Here is a 17,638-nt window from a genome sequence, read left to right on the forward strand (position 1 = left end):
AATAATTTACAGTGAGTCAATTAATTTGGCTTCATTTTTCTTGCCTCGCAATCTTTCTAACCAATTATAATTATTATTTTATTTACCTGAAATTTTAAGCACCAAATAACTTCAATGAAAAACCTTCACCATACAGCTCTTTTATAGCTCTTTTATATTATGGGCACTTAAGACATATTAATTAACCTTAGCAGACACCCTTGTCGCACAATATCACATCTAGTTTCTGAATGGGTTCACCTGGGGTTTAGAGTCAGCTCTGCACAGCAGGTAGTTGTGGATCCTAATCTGAAAATGTAATTCTCAGCGATTTGTCTCTAATAATTTTCTCCTAAAATTACCTGTTGTCGTAAATATGCTCGACGACAAGTCCGCTTCCTAAAAAATACTCATAGAAAGCAAACAAAAAAGGGATGAAAATGTGGCTGAAGCAAATTCTGTAGGATCTTCTGAGTCTTTGCTGGTGCTTCCCTCCGGTGTAGAAGACCCAAGGTGGTCCCATCTCATGGCTTTCTCCCTGTGGGCCCATGCCTCTCCCTTACAGCCCCGTTTTGGGGTAGGGAATTATCTGGTGTGCCGTGCGGTCTTCGGATTTGCCTCGAGAGATGAGAGCAAAGGGATATCCCCTGGGACATCCACTGGGAGTCATCTTAAAACATCTCTCGGGAGTCATTTTACAAAGGAGATCCATGCTGATGTGCAGCTGGTAGGGCTGGAGCCATCCAGTCCTCACCTGCCTGGTCTGACCCTGAAACTGGGATTTCTTGGAGCAAATATATACCAGTTGCAAATACACAAATATGCATCACTTCCCAAGAACTAGGCCTCTCCAAAATAACTGGTCTCCTTCCTTTTCCTGAGGTCGTGGGTTCACCATGCTGTCCAGGACAGCCCAGGAAAACCCTGATGGACTGCCTTGAACTAGTATAGCTTTTTCATAATAACTTCAATAATCAAAGAAAGGCCACAATGTACACATTCAGCATTCAAAATCAGCATCAAAAATCATGAGTCATATGCCAGAAGAACCTGACATTTCTGATTAAGTGTTTTTGTGGTGTTTCTGGTTTGGGAGCTTTTGGGTGACATTTTTCCGGTTTTCCTCTTTGAGTCACAAAAACGTAAAAACTTGTACTTGGTGTAGCGTTCCCAGTTCTTAAGATTTTATTATGGATCTGCTGTGATCCGGCTTTCTTCTGTAGCTTCACCTCCTGGAGTCTGGGGATACTGGAGAATATTAGAAAACTCGGCGAGTGAAGCGCAACTCAACAAAAGATTGCTGGCCGTGATGTCCTGGGCACTGTGTCTGTGTCCTTTGAGTCCCCAGGGGAGGGGGACAGCTGGGGATGGCTGGGGGTGGCACGGTGACAAGCCTGGCATGCAGCAGGGCTTTGGCTGTGGCTCCTGATATTTGGGGTCCTGCCAAGCCACAGCTCCTGCTCTCACCCCAAACCTGTCCCCATGGCGTCCCTTCTCAAGACCCTTAATTGGGGAGTGCACGTATTATTTAAATTCTGAAAGCAAACGCGAGAAGCCTGAACCCTCCCTCTCAGGTCAACAGAAACGCAGCTCGGATTTAATGATGTTCTTTAATAAAGTAAATTCCTTCAGCTGTGATGGGGGTAAGAGTGAGGCGATAGGAGAAGGCAGAGGGTTAAAATCACTTAGCTGGTGTGAAGTGAGCTGTGGGGAACAGGTCCCAACAGGCCCCCACCTAAGTAATTCTTTCTTCAGACTTAATCTTCCATCTCAGTTTACACTTAAGCACATAATCCTTCTTGCTTTAATATTTCTACCTCGTTCTCCAGCTTCTCTTTGTCCCACCAAAGCAGCAAAAAAGGGTAAGACTGGAGTAAGAGATTCAGGTGCGTGTGGACCTTGTGGGTCCCTCTTCTCTTCTGGGAGGAGGTCCGCTTCTGGTGCCCCGGCGAGGCTTGGGATGGGATTAAATAGCTCCGGGTCCAGGACTAACCTCCCTGACCACGTATGCCAAACCAGCTAAACAAATCAATCCCAACAATTTTCAGTGAGACATCGTTTTGGAGAACACTAAGGAAACTGGGACTTCACTTTACCTGCAGATGTTAGAAAAGTGGTCCTCCTGGGGGTTTTAAATGCCTTTGAAAGGACTGGAGTTGAGCAGGAGAGTACTGGAAACCAGACACCGTTAATCCGTGATCCAAAAATGAGCCGGTCATTTATGGGTGAGCAGCAGGATGTGTCCCCCCGAGACTCCTCGGAGTCTCCATGTAGGATGTACCGGGAGCGTTTGTTGTGCATGAAGTCACGTTGCTGCTACGGCAGGGACGGCCCTGAAGCTGTGAGCTCATTTTGCTGTTCAAAAGAGCCAAGTGAAGTGAACCGAGAGGCACAACTTCAGCTACGTCAACCGGCCTGCACCTGCATATACATTTGATACACCCCATATTCCTTCCGTACTGCCTACACTTTCAGACAATAGATTTATGTAACTATTTTACAACCAATATGGACAGAAGTTTAGAGAATTATACATTTTTTTATCGACTGTAAAGTCATTATACAAATCTATCACTTAAAATATGAGCACCGTGGAAAGAACTTGATACTCCTAAAGCAGCCTTTATAAAAGCTTTATTGGATTTTAATTTGTAGCATGGGCCATAAATTGTGCAAGCTGCAGTGCTTGTACCATGTCCCTGACGTGGCATACATTGGGCTGCCCTTGAACCGATGACAGTGACGAAGATGCTCTTTGTAATAAAGTAACTAACTCCATGAGAGGTCTCCTTCAAACACTTTATTATGGTTGTATTAAGCTGTCCACAGACAATTGCCTTTGCTTTTAGCGTGGAGAGGGTAGATGAGCTCTATTAGGGATGGTCAGATTGCAGATCTTGCAAAATATTTTTTGAGGGTTGACACCTTCCCTGCCTGTAGTTAAAAATGTCCTGTCTCTAGAGCTAATATAGGGCTCCCAACTCATGTCTTGGTGTGGTCCTTAAATCCTCTCGCTTTAACTGGTGTGGGTATATGGCATTGAAAAATTCCTGCGTGCGTTGGCTACTTGTTATGTGCTAAATTCATTCTAGCAAAGCATTTAAGCTGGGGCTTAATTCTGTCCCTGTTTATCAGCGTACCTGTGGCCAGATGATTGCTTTTAATATTAGCAACAATAGGCACAAAGGGGGGGGGGATTTTCAATAAGCTCAATTAGAAATCCATCTAGATGCATTTTAGGTGTCTAAATATTTTTAAAATATCTGTCTCAGGGCAGTATTTAAATGCCATGGGTGGTCAGTAAGTTTTAAGCAAATTGTAAAGGGCTCTGCTCAATACACCGATGGATGGTGCATGTGGGTGCTTCATGGAGGGTCTACTTTTGAGGCATGTACGCAGGCAGATAACTTGTTTTTCCGAAGTATTCTCACTGGCTGCCCTGGGCAGGACTCAGTGGACTAAAATCAGTACATAGGTACTTGCAGGACTAGGTCTTTTGAAGACAAGCAAATATATATTTTAAAATCAGATGAAAACACTGAATTTCCACACGGAAATTTCAGAGCGATCATTTCCCGTAACACCTTGCCACGCTCCATGAACCGCTCGTGCACACTGCCAGTGATCTGGTGAGTGAATAGCACACACCAAAAAGCATCTTTCTTTTCATGTGTATGGTCCATCTTTTCCCATCAGTACTGGTGCTCCAATACTTTTGTGTGCCGCATGCCCATAGATAATGTTGTTTAGGGACACAAGAACAGCAGATATGGTACAACAAATCCATTTGCCCAGTGGTTTTTTTTCCTAAAATGGGGCTCAGGACAAAAAATTTCAGGACTGAAAGTGTAAATGTACCCTGTACATTATACAGTAATTGAAAATTATACTGTAATATGCCCATGGGAAGTGTCTTGCTGACTCCAGTTATTTAGTAGTTGAAGCCTTAAAGACTTCAATATATGTGAAAACTATGTAAATCTTTAAACACAGAGCAAGAAACAGCTATAGGTCTTATTCAGACAATTCAGCTGTAGAGCTTATTTGGGTCTGAGTAGATCCAGGAGTAGATATCCCTTGGGCTGCATCTCTTGGGAGTTCATGGAGGCAATGTGGAGCCAGGGAAAGAACAGCACCAGGTTTTTAAAATACAGGATGGTCGTGGGGAAGGCGAAGTGACACTTCTTCAGGATTTGTTTGCTGGGTCTGGAAGTCATCACAGCCTAATTACAGTCATTAGAAATAAAGTTTCAGAGGGAACGTGACATTCCCAGGAACGTTGTTCGACGGCTTATATCTGATGCACGGTAGTTGGCCTTGTGCATCCCCCAGCACCAGTTGCTGTGAATGCGAAAACTGCAATAAAATGAGGAGGATTGGAACTGTGTTTGAAATTTAGATCTTTCTCAGACTTTTCTTTAGTAAGACTCATTTTTATGGTTATGAAAATGGATTTTTGTAACCACCCAAACTTAGGCTTAAAGAGCTGTGAGATATAAATCGAGTTGTAGGTATTACCCTGGGCAGTAAATCTGGCAAAGTAACAGGAGGGGTAACACATCTGGGACAATAAGAAAGTTGAAAATAAGCTGGGAAGATATTCAGCAGCCTCAAACTTGTAGCAATTTCCGTTTGCCCTGTGATTAATGGTTTTAGATCATTTATTTTGCCATAGCTGATTTGATTTTGGAACTTCTCCAGCCACTGCTGGTCCTGATGTGGATCCTGGCACGCAGCACTGTGAGGGATACAACCCATGCTTCAAAGGTCCTGATTTCCCAAAGCAGGGGAAAGTGATAAATGGCTTTCCCTGGGAAGAAAGCATAAACAAAAAGAGTAAATAAATCCTGGCTGTTCTTTAAGAGGAATCTACGGGATTGCCAAACTGTGCCTCTAGAATCACGGAAGGACACAATATTGTCTACTTGTGAAGCAAAGGCCGTAATTAGAAATAAAAAAGTGCCATTCCAAACACGAAAAGGAATTGGAAATAGCACCTGTTATAATAAGAAGATATTAGCTGTAGAGATGGATAAGGAAAGTTTTCATCGGTGGGAAAAAAACCGCAGGGGATGGCAAAAGACAATAAGGAGTTTCTATCGAGTGTCCTGGGAAGACCCAGCAAAGGCGACCAGGGGATTATTGATATGATAATGAACACGAGGACCTTCCAGTAGTCGCCTTTGTGTGATTTTGAAAAAAACAGGGTGATTTCTTGCATCACATGAGGATGGCAGGGAAATTTCCAACCTGTTAGCAATCGTGGAGGATATTAAACACCAGCGAGCGGGGACGAACATGTCTAAATCTGCAAGGCTGGGCTATTTGACGTGGGCAGGAGAGGTGGTTTGGTGACCGCCCGCTGGTGCCCCTTGTATGAACATCCCGGGAGGAGATGGGGAGCGTTGCCGTGCCGGAGCGGCAGATGCAGGCAGGGCAGGCAGGAGGCTCCGGGCGAGCATCGGTTGGGCTGCCTGACAATTTCTGGGTGAACGAATGGAAAAGGTGACATCAGATGTGATAGATAAAGAATTAAAGCGCAGGAGTGTAATTAATGCCAGTCAAAATGGTTTTATGGAAAATAGATCTTGTCAAAGAAATGTGATTTCATTCTTTGATGAGATAACACATTTGGTTGATAAAAGTGACTGTGTTGAGGTAATAGATTCCTCTAAAGCAGTTAGTGCAGCGCGGGCTGACACTCTGATTAACATTTATCGTGGTAAGCTATCAATAACGAGCACATTAAATGGATGGAGGGCTGGCTAACTGACAGGTCTCCGAGAGGGGCTGTCAGGAGGAAATCAGCAGCAAATGGTGTTATTTCCAGTGAGATTGCTCTGCCAAAACTGGAGCTGCAGGCACCTGTACATGGTGTAAGGGATGGCACGATGGTTTTTAACCGTATCCCCGTCGCTGCCCCATGAACACCAGTTTCTGTAGTTTTATATTATTCATGTAATGTAATTATCAAGTGGCTGAAAGGAGGGAAAGCATCCCAATTTTACTGGCTTCTTCAACACCTGGAAGATCACCGGTGAGGGGATTTTATTCAGGTTTTGCACTTAAGGTGCAAAAATGAGAGCAGAGCTCGGAAGGGATATTTAATTGGTAACTTTTTTTAAGCACCTACTTCTTGGCATCCTTCATGGGCGATGTTCTGTAACTCTCCCGAAGACTGAACTGATGAAAGAAACTGGAGCAAGAGCATATCAAGGGCAAAGCCAGAATCCAGATTTTAATGAAGCAAACATAACCTTTTAGTGAGGCAAACTCACCCTGAGTTCGTCACAAACCTGATTAAAGCCTACACAGCTAATTCAGTGCAGTGTTTAATTATAGCCGAGCCTGTGAGGCCTCTTGGAGGTAAGGATTTTCAGGATTTCTAACTAAAATTTCCCTTTCCTTCTTAGATTTTTGGAGGCTTATGACTTATTTATAATGAAATACGCTTCAGGCTGAAGCTTGCTGATGCAAAACAATAAGATGGTTGATGCCCACCTGAGAGTGAATTATTTTGGGGGGTGTCTGAACAACCACCTCCAGCTCTTTTTGTTTTCCTTGATTTTTTTAATGTAGGAGACACATGGGATAATTTTCTTATTTATAAAACGTTTCCAATCACCTTTCCACTACCTGACCCCTAAGCACGGCATACATCAGAGAAGTTTAGAGGTTCACACCTGGGAAGCCACGTTGAGGGCAAAAGCATTTTTTGTTGTGAGAAATGGGGTAGGGGTGTAAACACTTCTTGTCGTTTTAGGCGTGAATGTGAACATATAAAGAAAATCAGGGAAAACCTCCTGCTCCCAGCAAGGGAACCTTTAAAAGCCTTTTCCTGGCTTGTACTTGGGCTTAGGGGCAGGCAGGAGAAGGCAGCGGTTTCGGGAGGAGGTAGGAGGAACCGTAACAAAATTATTTTAAAAATTGCTTCTATGACTTTTCCCATTTCTCCTGAGATGGAGTTGCAGGATTGGGACCTTAATTCTACTTGCTTCAAGTTTATTGGAATAACGTCAAGACAGCAGCCACTTTTTAATTAAAAAGGGCTTGTGCATTTTTCTTTAGCATTATTTATTTGTTAAATGAGTTTTCTGTGATTAACATGCACACGGGGAGAGGGGCAAAGCACTCTCTTTACTCTCGGACCCAATAAATCTTATGCAAAAATACATTGATTGCCTCTGCCACCAAATTGCAGAACCTGCTTATTGCAGTGAGAATGGGTGTAATTGTGCACGTTAAGCATCGTCTCCTTGCTCACTCAGCAGAATTGGCCACAATATAGCTGCTCCAAGTCCTTCCTCCCTTAATTCACTGATTTTATTATGTATGTGTAAAGTTATAAGCATTTCCCCCCCCGAATACCTGCAAAAGTATTAAAGCAAACCATTAAAAAAACAGAAGTTTGATTTTTCTCTTGTTGCTGTGCTCAATTCACAACAGGTTGTATTAGTAATAATAATAATAGTAATAATAAAATATTTGAGGGAAAAAGGCAAATCTTTCCTACCTAGTGAGGAGATGAAAGCATCAAATGCCCTGTTCCTGTGCCAGGACCAAGACCTGGGAGGCTGCAACTGGGAAGAGCTGGGAAAAACAGTCAGATTTTGCCCCAAATTAATAAGGGAAGGAATTTCTCCTGTGTAAGTACAAAAGGCTGTGAAAGACTTGGTGGGAATTTGAAGAGATGTTCAGGGTAATTTGTTAATGCAAGGAAGCAGTGATATAAATCCTAGCAGTCCTGCTAAGGGTTGAGCGGCGCTCCAACGCCTGCTTTTATCCAAAACGCTTTGCTTTGTGCTGTAGGATTTTTCACTCACCAATAGATTCAGAGGGAAAATAAAGAAGCAGCCTTTAGCATATTTTTTACAGCTATAAGCAAAGAAGTGAAAAGGATCAAAAGAAATAATTTATCATCCTCTTGCATGCTTACAAAAATAAATGCACTTTCAAGTTGCAGAGACTTTTCCCAAGTTTCCCTGCATCACAGACTATTTATAAAGGCTCAGTGCTACTTACTTTCTGTGGAGGTTTGAATTTTTCACTTCAATCTGTGGATCTCCAAAAGCTTATGTAAATAGCAATGGGTGATGGCTCCCACTGTTGCTGTGGAGTGTTACCTCCCTTTTAGATAGCATGAGGCAGGTATAGGAATATGATGGAGCTTACTGCAAGTCATGTCTGGATACTACTATAAATAGCCTTATGTGATGCTGTCTGCTGGCTATGATGTGATGGGGATCTAAAAATACCTGCTCTGGACTGATTTTGCATTCTGGAAATTTGCTGGAGGGAACTAGGACTTGGGCAATTAGCCACTGAGGGACTCCCGCATGGTAGATCTCACATGCATTTGTTCACGGCTTGCTTTAAAAAGCCATTCCGGCGTATTTCTCCAATAGCTAAGAGGTCAGAGTGGCAAAATGCATGGCACAAACTGCTTACAAATAACTGCGTGTCCCCAGTGTGGTGGGTACCGCGGTCTGGCACTGTGCCTTGCACTGGGGCATCCCTGCTCCATGGACCAGGCAGACAGCGGTGTGAGAGCGAGCCTCCTAATTATCTTTACATGATGTAATTAAATGGGGCTAAACGCATCCGTGGCGTTAGTTTCTGGGTGGCAGTCATCTTTCGCTGCACAGGGGGAATTAATTTGACTTTGTTGGAGAGAACTAAGAGAACAAATCTCCATCTCTTGCAATGTCGGGTGTGTTGAAGCTGAGGGGATCTATACGTAACGTGGCGTAAACCGCATTCAGCTTCCATGAGCCCACCGCGGGACAGAAGAGACAAGCTTCAAGGAGACAGACTGCAGAAATATTCAGTCTTTAGCAATTAAATGGATACTTAGCAATTCTGTGGTGGTTTACTTCTTCCAGTCTTGCCAAGATGAGAAGATAACACCTAAACCTTAGGTCTGGAAATCCCAGCTATAAACTGGGCAAGTGTTACAGCTGTGTGCAAAGGTGTTGGGGATGGGTACCGTGAAGCTGCTGATAGCCGAAAGGAAGGTTGAACCTGCTGTGTTATTAGGCTAAGAGCCTTTATTCGAGTGCATTGCTGGGGAAAAACAGAAAGCAAAGCCCACATCGTCTCGTGAACCTTTGTAGACATGCCTGCACAATCCATCATAACACAGAATTAAACCTGGTAAAGAGGTCATCTCTTTTACGTGGAAAAGGAAAATTGCTTTGTGGAGTTTCCCATTGAAATTCTCTCTTTGGACACTCCCACCCACAGCAAATCTGGGTTTGAAAGACCAACCTCGGAAGGTTTTTATCAGGTTTCAGCAGAAAGGATTAGCACTGAGGAATCACATGTTTCTGGAAGGAGCATTCTCCAGCTGAAATGTTTCATATTTTTGATTTTTTTTTTTATTTGAAGCCTTGGAAATTTCTATGGTGATGCTGTGAAAATTTCCATTTTCCTCCCAAAGCCATGTTTTACCTAAAAGATCACAGAAAATATTACTTTTCCCGGCTGTAACTGTAAGCACGGGAGTTTTTATTCCCTTCAACAGCACCCAGGGCCTTATTACGTACAATATTGGGAAAACCAAACAAACCCCAGTGAATGTAATTGAGAAATTAGTAGCCCAGGCTGAAGTGTTGTTCTCCAACACCGTGATTCTTTGTCCATCTCTCGGGTGCTCAAGCCCAGACGAGGTGCTTTTGGGAGATGGCCCTTCTCCAGAGTGGCCCCACTGTTTCTCCAAGTCCCTGCAGTGTGACCATCTCCCATGGTCCTTGATGTCCTCAACAGGTATTCCATGAAATTTCTTCTCTGATGGTGAAGGGAGTGGGAAATAGGAGCTTGCAGAGCTGTGCATCTCACAGCTACTGCAGAAGTTGAAGGGGGATGAAGATCAGCTCTGAAACCCGTAGGAAAGAAGGAAGCATCTCCTGGTGGGACCCTGCCGGGATAGTTACACCCTGGGATGGAGCTGATCCAACACACAGCCCTTTGCAGCCCACAATAACAAGCCTTTTCTCTCTTTTCAAAGCAATACAAGTGCGATGAACCAGCGACAGGCTGGAATGACCAACCTGAGCAGCTCCTGAACCCGCAGCCTGAAGTCCCACGCAGCCTGGCATGACTCCTGTGCTGCCAGAATGAACAAATCAGTCCCAAATAACACACGTAGCTGTGTTTCTACACAGCAAGAGCTGTTTGCATTTACTGGAGGCGAGGTGTGGGTTGATATGCAGCCGTACCCTGGCTTCTCGTGCTCTCCCTGAGGCAGGCCGTGGTCTCTGACCGCCTTGAGCAGGCAGCAGCAGGTCCTTGCTCTGCTCCCGGGTACCGCCGCGAGAGCTGGGACTCATCACCCACCGCGCCATGTAATCAGACTCATTGCCAAGTGCTATCAAATGGTAATTATTGCGATTTGCATAAATATAGCTGAGCTCATCGGCAGCAGCTGCTCCCTCCGAGTCTGGGCACAGCGTGCGTGTGTCTGGGCTGAATGGCAATTTTGGGGGAAGAACAGGGGGAAATGGGGGTGGAGGAGGAAGCCACGGGGTTGTGTGGCATCGCCCTTTGCTTGTCCAGGGAGGTGCCGTGCCCCTTGTCCCTCCAAGATGCCCCTTTGGGGCTGAATTGCTGAGCAATGGATAAGGTCGTCCCCAGCCTCTGCGCTCCTCCCTCTAACCTACGCAGGCAGATTTGGGGTTTCTTCACCTCTGCCCTCTTGTAGGGTTACTCACCTGCACCCAGATGTGCTGCGCAATGCAACCAGCTGGTGAAATTTGTACCGTGTCAGGACAGGTATTTAATAAACCGGCAGCATTTCATTGCCTGGTCTATCCTTAACAGGCTGTTAAATCCACACCTTTATTCAGTTTTAACCCCGTCTGAATGTGCGCTTCATTTAAGCCCCTGGCTGTGGCGTTGCTCAGGGATGATGCTGAGGCTCTTGAGCAGGGACAGCAAAGATTTTTTTGTGTTCTTGCTGTAACTGGGAGCTTTTTCTTTTGCTGCACAGAAATCTGTTATTGGCTGTTGGTGACAGCAGAACCAAAGGTTATAGATGCGTGCAATTCTTTGGTTTATTTGATTTGGAAAAGGAGAAGGGGGAGGTTAAAAAAAAAAAAAAGGGGTAGTTTAAGTTTTCAAATGAAAAGAAAGGGAACGAGCAATTCATCGAGTTTTGACAGAGCACTCCATCATTTGCTCCTCTTCCAGGAACAAAAGCGAATTTGCAAAAAACCAAAGACAATGGGAGGTACAAACTTTTTCCAAAGGGAAACATTTCTCTATTGTTTTAACAAATGTGAAGAACGAGTGCAAACACACACAGACATCCCCGGTGCACTTCCTCCGAGCTATGGATTTTCCTCTCCGTCTTCCCAAACGAATGCGAGGGCACGGACACATGCGCGCCCTCTCCTCCCCATCCTCCACCCCAGCAGCTGTTGGTACCTAACAGTCACTTCTCCTTTTGAAATAATTACTGTCTGTAGTGGTTTTGGAGAGGACTGAGGTTACACTTCCCATAATAATGAAGGAGAGAAAGGCAGTCGGTGGTGAAATCCTTTCCTGGTGGCACCAAGCATTTGTTATATTATAAAATGATACTACTGCATATACACCCTTGAGTAGGTATGTTTTGAGTGTTTTCTTGCTGCATAAATACCCTGACTACATTAGGAAACCAGCAAGAAGGTTTCCAGAGGTTGGGCTTTTCAAAAAAGCCCTGGGAATAATGATTTTTGCTTTGGTCCAATTTCTCCTTGCTCTTTCTTCTGCACCAAGTGGCAGCTGGAGGACAGCATGTTGTACATAGCACCTATGTATCAGCCCCTTACCAAGAAGTCTATGGGAGAAATGAGTTGTTATTAAAGTATTGGGTGGAGATGGCACTCAAAGGTTTTTTTGCATTCAGGAAAGTTATGCCGATAGCGAATCCCAAGGCTTGGCAGCGGAGCGAGACTGTAACACGGCGTGTAACCTGCGCGTCGTGCTGATGGATTAAAATTGATGAGCGATTGGATTCGCGGGATTGGAAATTGCATTTCAACGATCGTCACGACCATCCGGCTGCTCTCTAATGAGCTCGGCCCGATTGCGCTCCGTGCTGGGCACATGCTTTCTGGAAAAACCCCGACTTCTGCAACCGCCTCAGGGCAACGCTCAGGCTGAAACCCCAGAGCTGGAGCTAAGCTCAACTAATTCTTGCTTTTCTAAGAGAGGCTCACATTAGATCAAGTTTGCCACAAGCCCGGATCTGGTTTTCAAGCAAAAGCTTTGTATTTTCCCCTGTTGATGAGAGATTCATGACTCTGAGAAGTTTTGGCATGGCAGAAGGTGAAGGCTCTCAGGGTTTTGCTCCGTTTTCCTTTGAGCTGCTGGGTTCTTTCCAAGCCCACGTCGGGAAGCGGAGGTTAGGCTGTGGGAAAAGCACGGCTGAGGCACCCAGGAGGATTTGTGCTGGAGGCCCTGCTAAGCAAAAACACAGAATATTGCTCAGCTCAACTTGCTGGTGTAGTTTGAGCTTAAAAATCTCCATGAGCTGTGTGCTGGGCATGCTACAGGGCATCAGAAACAAAAAACCTTATGAGAGGTACAGCAAGGCTTCGTCTCTCTCCAGGCTATAGATACACAAATATTTTGAAAGGAGTCAGAAACACTGCGGATTTTTCATAGCCTGTAACTAGGATATCCATTCATTCCTGAAAAACATCCCAATTTACATGGCAATATAATATCCATTAATAGCTGCACGCTCATTTAACCTCCGGCATCTCTCTGTTGCCCGGTCCTCGGGGTCGGGGCTGGCTCTGCCCTCCTCCCAGCCCTCCTTGGGGCTGCAGGCTGGTGTCCAGATGGACAAACTCCATGGCAGAAAACACTTACAGATTATTCAGAAGCGCAAAATAATGAAGTACCTATTTTTAAGGCTTTAGGGTATTCCCACAGTCAGTAAAAAAATTATCATTCCCATAAACAAAAGAGGTCCTGCAGCGGCTCTACGTGATATCACTAACGGGCAAAGAAAGCAGAGGTAACTGCAGCCTGGGACCCCGCTGTGCATTTCACAGCATATATTTTCATGGATAACAGTAATAGCAGTTGTCATATTTTATTTATTCCGATAGCACAAGGTCCTCGTTAACTTCAGGACCCGCAGGTAGTTAAGTTATACTTGCACGGAAGGCACTGAGGTGGTGTGGTTTGATCCATGTTCGTTTAAATGAATAAGAAAAGGCATTTGGAGTAAATACTACCAATAAATTTAGCACCGGAGGCTGGGTGCTCGCCTGAGCCCACCCAAACCACCCAGGGAGGGAGGGGAAGAAGCACTGGGGAGGTGGAGGAGGGATCTGACAGACGAACTGCACAATGCATTGCCGTGGGAAAATGGCCAAAAATATATATAATGGGCCAAATTCCCGCTTCCCACGGACATCTTCCTAAAAGCCCGTCAGCAGATGCTGGTGGTGGAGCCGGGCTGCTTTGCACGAGCCTAACTCGGAGGTGGATAAACCTCGCTGATATAAAATAACCAACTGCTGCTGTCAGCTTGGGCGAGCCTGGATCTGAGCGTGGAGTTCAGCAATATTTTTATAGGAAGGGGTTATTTGGTCCTGTTTCTCCCCAAATGGCAGAACCCCTCACAAAGTAAAATTCAGGATTACCATAAATGTAAATATGTGCTTTTGCAAGCCGTAATGGATTAAAAATGCTTATGGAGCTTTTATGAAGGAAAAATCACTATAATCATCATAAAAATCTCTACCTTACCAATGTACTTAATGGAAATGTATTATACGCACAGGGAATGTTTACTTACTCTTTTGCTTAAAACTGCTTGTGTGATGCAGAAATATTTAATGGAAATGTATATTATACACGGAATTCATTTACCATTTCACTTAAATAACTCCTTCCATAGAGAAGCAATTGTTAATGGAAATGTGCTGGAAAGTTGTTTATTATAAAAGGTAATGTTTTCGTGTTTTTCCCCAGAAGGTTATGTGACAGGCAACATTTAATAGACCTTTTTCCACAGGGATCTTTGTAGGGCTGGTAGGAGTCACATCCTCAAATTATTTTATCGGTGACCACCTGTAAGGACAGTGTTCACCCTGGGAGTCGTGGGTCAGTGGTGCCAAACCGCAGGGATACAAAAATGAGCGAAAAGCCCATTTTTACAAGGGTGAAACATCACTTTGCTTTTGTTGCTCTTCCATTTGCCCCAATGCAGTACCAAATTTCAGCTTTGGCGGCTGGGAGAGAAATCTGGAAAGCGTAAAGGGCAAAAAGCCCCTGGTCTGATGGGAGTTGCTGGGACAGAGACCAGCCAGAGGAAAAGCTTTAAAATTTGGCAGTGGCTTGACTTGTATTTCACAGCCACAAGACTCCTGACAAGGTAAAGCTTCTCTCGACGCCCGCTCCAAAGGCAATTCCCATTTCCCCAGCAAACGTAAGGAAAACGAAACAATTTGGAGTTACGTGAGTGTGTGTGACAAATCCCAGCACTGCGGCTCTAATTGATTTAACTTGGGGCTGGGGATTGAATTACTTGAAAGGAACTGGAAAAGCTGTTTGTTTTTTTTTTCCATCCATAACCACTAGCTTGAATACACAGCACATGTAACAAAACAGCCTGGGCGAGTACTTGGGAGAGTGATTTAGACTGCCCTCAGTAAAATGAAGCAGCTAAATTAAAAGTAATCATACTTAGCAACAAAAACATGTATTGCACTGTTAATACTCTTTGGACAGGGTGCAATTTTTTAGAGGTGAGGAAGACGTTAATAAGTGTAATACAAATATGCGATCATTGCTTTTTAGCAGATAATTGAGTGCAACAGGGCTTTCCTGTCTAATTTTCATGGAGCTCCATTTGTCTTTTCTCCAGCTCCCTAGTGCTGTTCATGCTTTGGGTCATGTTATTTCCATCAGTCTCAGTGTCACCCAAACCTTGTTTACCATATGGACAGGTGTCTGCCTTCCTATAAGGCACCATGGTTTTGGGTGTCCAGCTTGTCCCCTGTCCCTCCTTGCCCAGCAACCCCTGGACACTGGGCAGGAGAAGCCATTAACTGCTTTTTCCAGCCTGAAAGCTGGTGGGAAAGGAGTCCGGGCGCATTGCTGCAGCAATAACCCCATGTGTCCTTTGAGTTCCAGCATCTGGATCCCCATGAACCTCTCCACTTGCGTTTTGGAGTTAGAGATACATGCATGAAAGGGTCAGCACATGTTCTGCCAGCTCTGAAATAGGGACTAGAGTAAGAACTCAAAATGCACAATTAAAAAAGTAAAAAAAAGGTCTCTTTTTTTTTTTGTGCATCAAAATTCTCATAGCAAAAATTCTCTGAGCAAAGTCTGCTCTGGGGACAGGGAACACCAGCTGTTTCAGGGAAATGATGTTTAACAAGGGTGACCTGACATGGTACTTTGGAATTGGGCTCCTGCTTGAACACCAGCTTGACCTCGTTGCTTCTGACGAGCTGCCCTGGGGGAATGAAGGCAGGGCCAAACTCAGCACACATGGGCTTAATTAAGTCAATTTATTTAATAAGAGTAGGGAGGGAGTATCCTCTTCTTGTGCTCTGGAAGGCTGTGCTGGTTTGGCTTTTTCCCCATGTTGGTAGGAGCTGCTTCTTGCTTGGAAGGTAGGAGTGAAGAGCTTTGCAGGGGCTGCGGGTGCTCTGCTTGTTTCTCCTGCTTCTTATCTTATGTTCTTGCTGCAGGAGAAGGATTACAAACCTGAGTCTGGGTTGCATGAGTTGAAAATAATATCTGTGTTGGGCCTACTGGCTTTAGTGGAGTTTCTCCTGACTTACATGGGTGCAAATGTGATTATAACAGATGCTTATTGACTCTTTTGTAATGCAACATCATGCTTGAATTTCCTTGTGTGCTAGTTTTGTACCCTGGCGTTTTTCCTGAGCTCTGTGGGTTTGCTCTTGAGTTGGATGAGTGTGTGAGGGGGGAGTCAGACCGTGGTCCTGGCTACTGAGGCATTACAGGCTCTTACTGGAAACTTAGTAGCCTGGGCAAAAAATCCATTTGCTCACCCTTCCTGTAAAGATGATTGGTAATGATGTACATTCTAATGTTATTTTACATGATCTGTCCAAAAAAATACTGTTCACCTGGGGAAACTGCTGGGCAGGAGTAAGGTCCTCACCAGTTGTCACTTGGTGTAGCTCTGTGTAGGAGCTGAGGATCTGCCCCACATAAGTTAGTACGAGCAATTTTCCAGTATCTTTCAACATACTCTTTCTGCCTAGTGCATGCAAAGTTTATCTTTTCCTGATAAGTGCAAAACTGCAGAGTATCTCTGAGTTTTCCATCCTTGAGTGGAAGTACGGAAAAGATAAATAGCTGCTGAGTAATTGTTTGGCAGAACATAATTGCAAGAAGCACTTGGAAGAAAAGAGCTGCAGAAGACAGCAGGGCTTGGGGGAACAATGATGGCCCAGGAGCCTATTTCAGCTCAGCTCCAGCCCTTTGCAGGAGAAAGGGTGAAGGAGGTGACCATAGAGGTGGTGAACAACTGAAGCAGTGAGTGATCTGTGTGGGAATAATACTACTTGGGTTTTATGGTGAGGTGGGATTGTAGTAGACTTACGGGCAGCATTTCACCGGTTTTCCAACTAGCAGGCTGCAAGTGGTGTGGTCTATTGACTACCTCAATGGAGAAGGCAACCTCAAGATCCTGAGCACAGAACTAAGTCAAAACAAAAGCAGCATGAAAGTTGTGTGTGACTGGTAAGAGGGACTGGACATGTTCACATCTGGAGAGAAACCCAATGTGGCTGGTGGGAGAGGCAGTGTGGTTGGTGAGGTGGTTTACGTGGTGGGGGAATAGTCGATGCAGTGACTACAACTCATTTTTAGGGTCTGGATGGGGAGTAAGGATATTTTGAGACATGGTTGTCTGTTGCAGTGTTATAGGCTGTTCAAAAATTGTAGCATGTCAAAAGGTTTTTTGAAGGGAAAATCATGATTGGTTTTAGTAACCCCAGGATGGGGTAACTGATACAGATCCACGGATCAGCTGTGGGGCAAGCTGACTGGGTGAACTCTTTTAGTCTCTGTCCAAAATAGAGGAATTTAATCTGATTTTTTTCATGCCACTTAACCCTGGGAACCCTTGCTGGACCTCTCAGGCCCTCAGTTACAAAGGTTCCTTACAAATCTTGAAACATGATGCTTTCCTAATGTGGAAACTGTGTACCGAACTCTGGATAATTGAATATTGACCTCATTTCAGTAGACAAAGAGGTGATGACTGGTTGGAAATCTATCAGCTCAACTGGTCAGGTTATATCAGTGCTGCTTTTGTGCAGGAAAGAAATGGCATTGACCACTGATGCATAATTTTGGGACTGTTAAAGGTTGAATTGCCCAAAGCTTTAAATCACTGTGGATGTAAGTGAATGGAAATTAAATGAGAAGGGCTGGGGGAAAAAACTGAACTGAGGAAGAGCACCCTACTGAGTGCCCCCCAAACCTTGAGCTTAATGGCAAACCTATGGAGACATTGTTATGGAAGTGCATAAAAGAGGGGAAAGTGGGATAAATGGTAATGAATGTGGGAATAGGGTCAGATCTTTGACATGTGAGAGAAGGTAAAGGGCATTGATGAAATATGTAGCCAATAGATTATGATCTCCATGAAACAACTATGTGGGGTCTAAGC

This window comes from Harpia harpyja, chromosome Z, assembly GCF_026419915.1.
Source record: "Harpia harpyja isolate bHarHar1 chromosome Z, bHarHar1 primary haplotype, whole genome shotgun sequence".
Lineage (NCBI taxonomy): Eukaryota > Metazoa > Chordata > Aves > Accipitriformes > Accipitridae > Harpia > Harpia harpyja.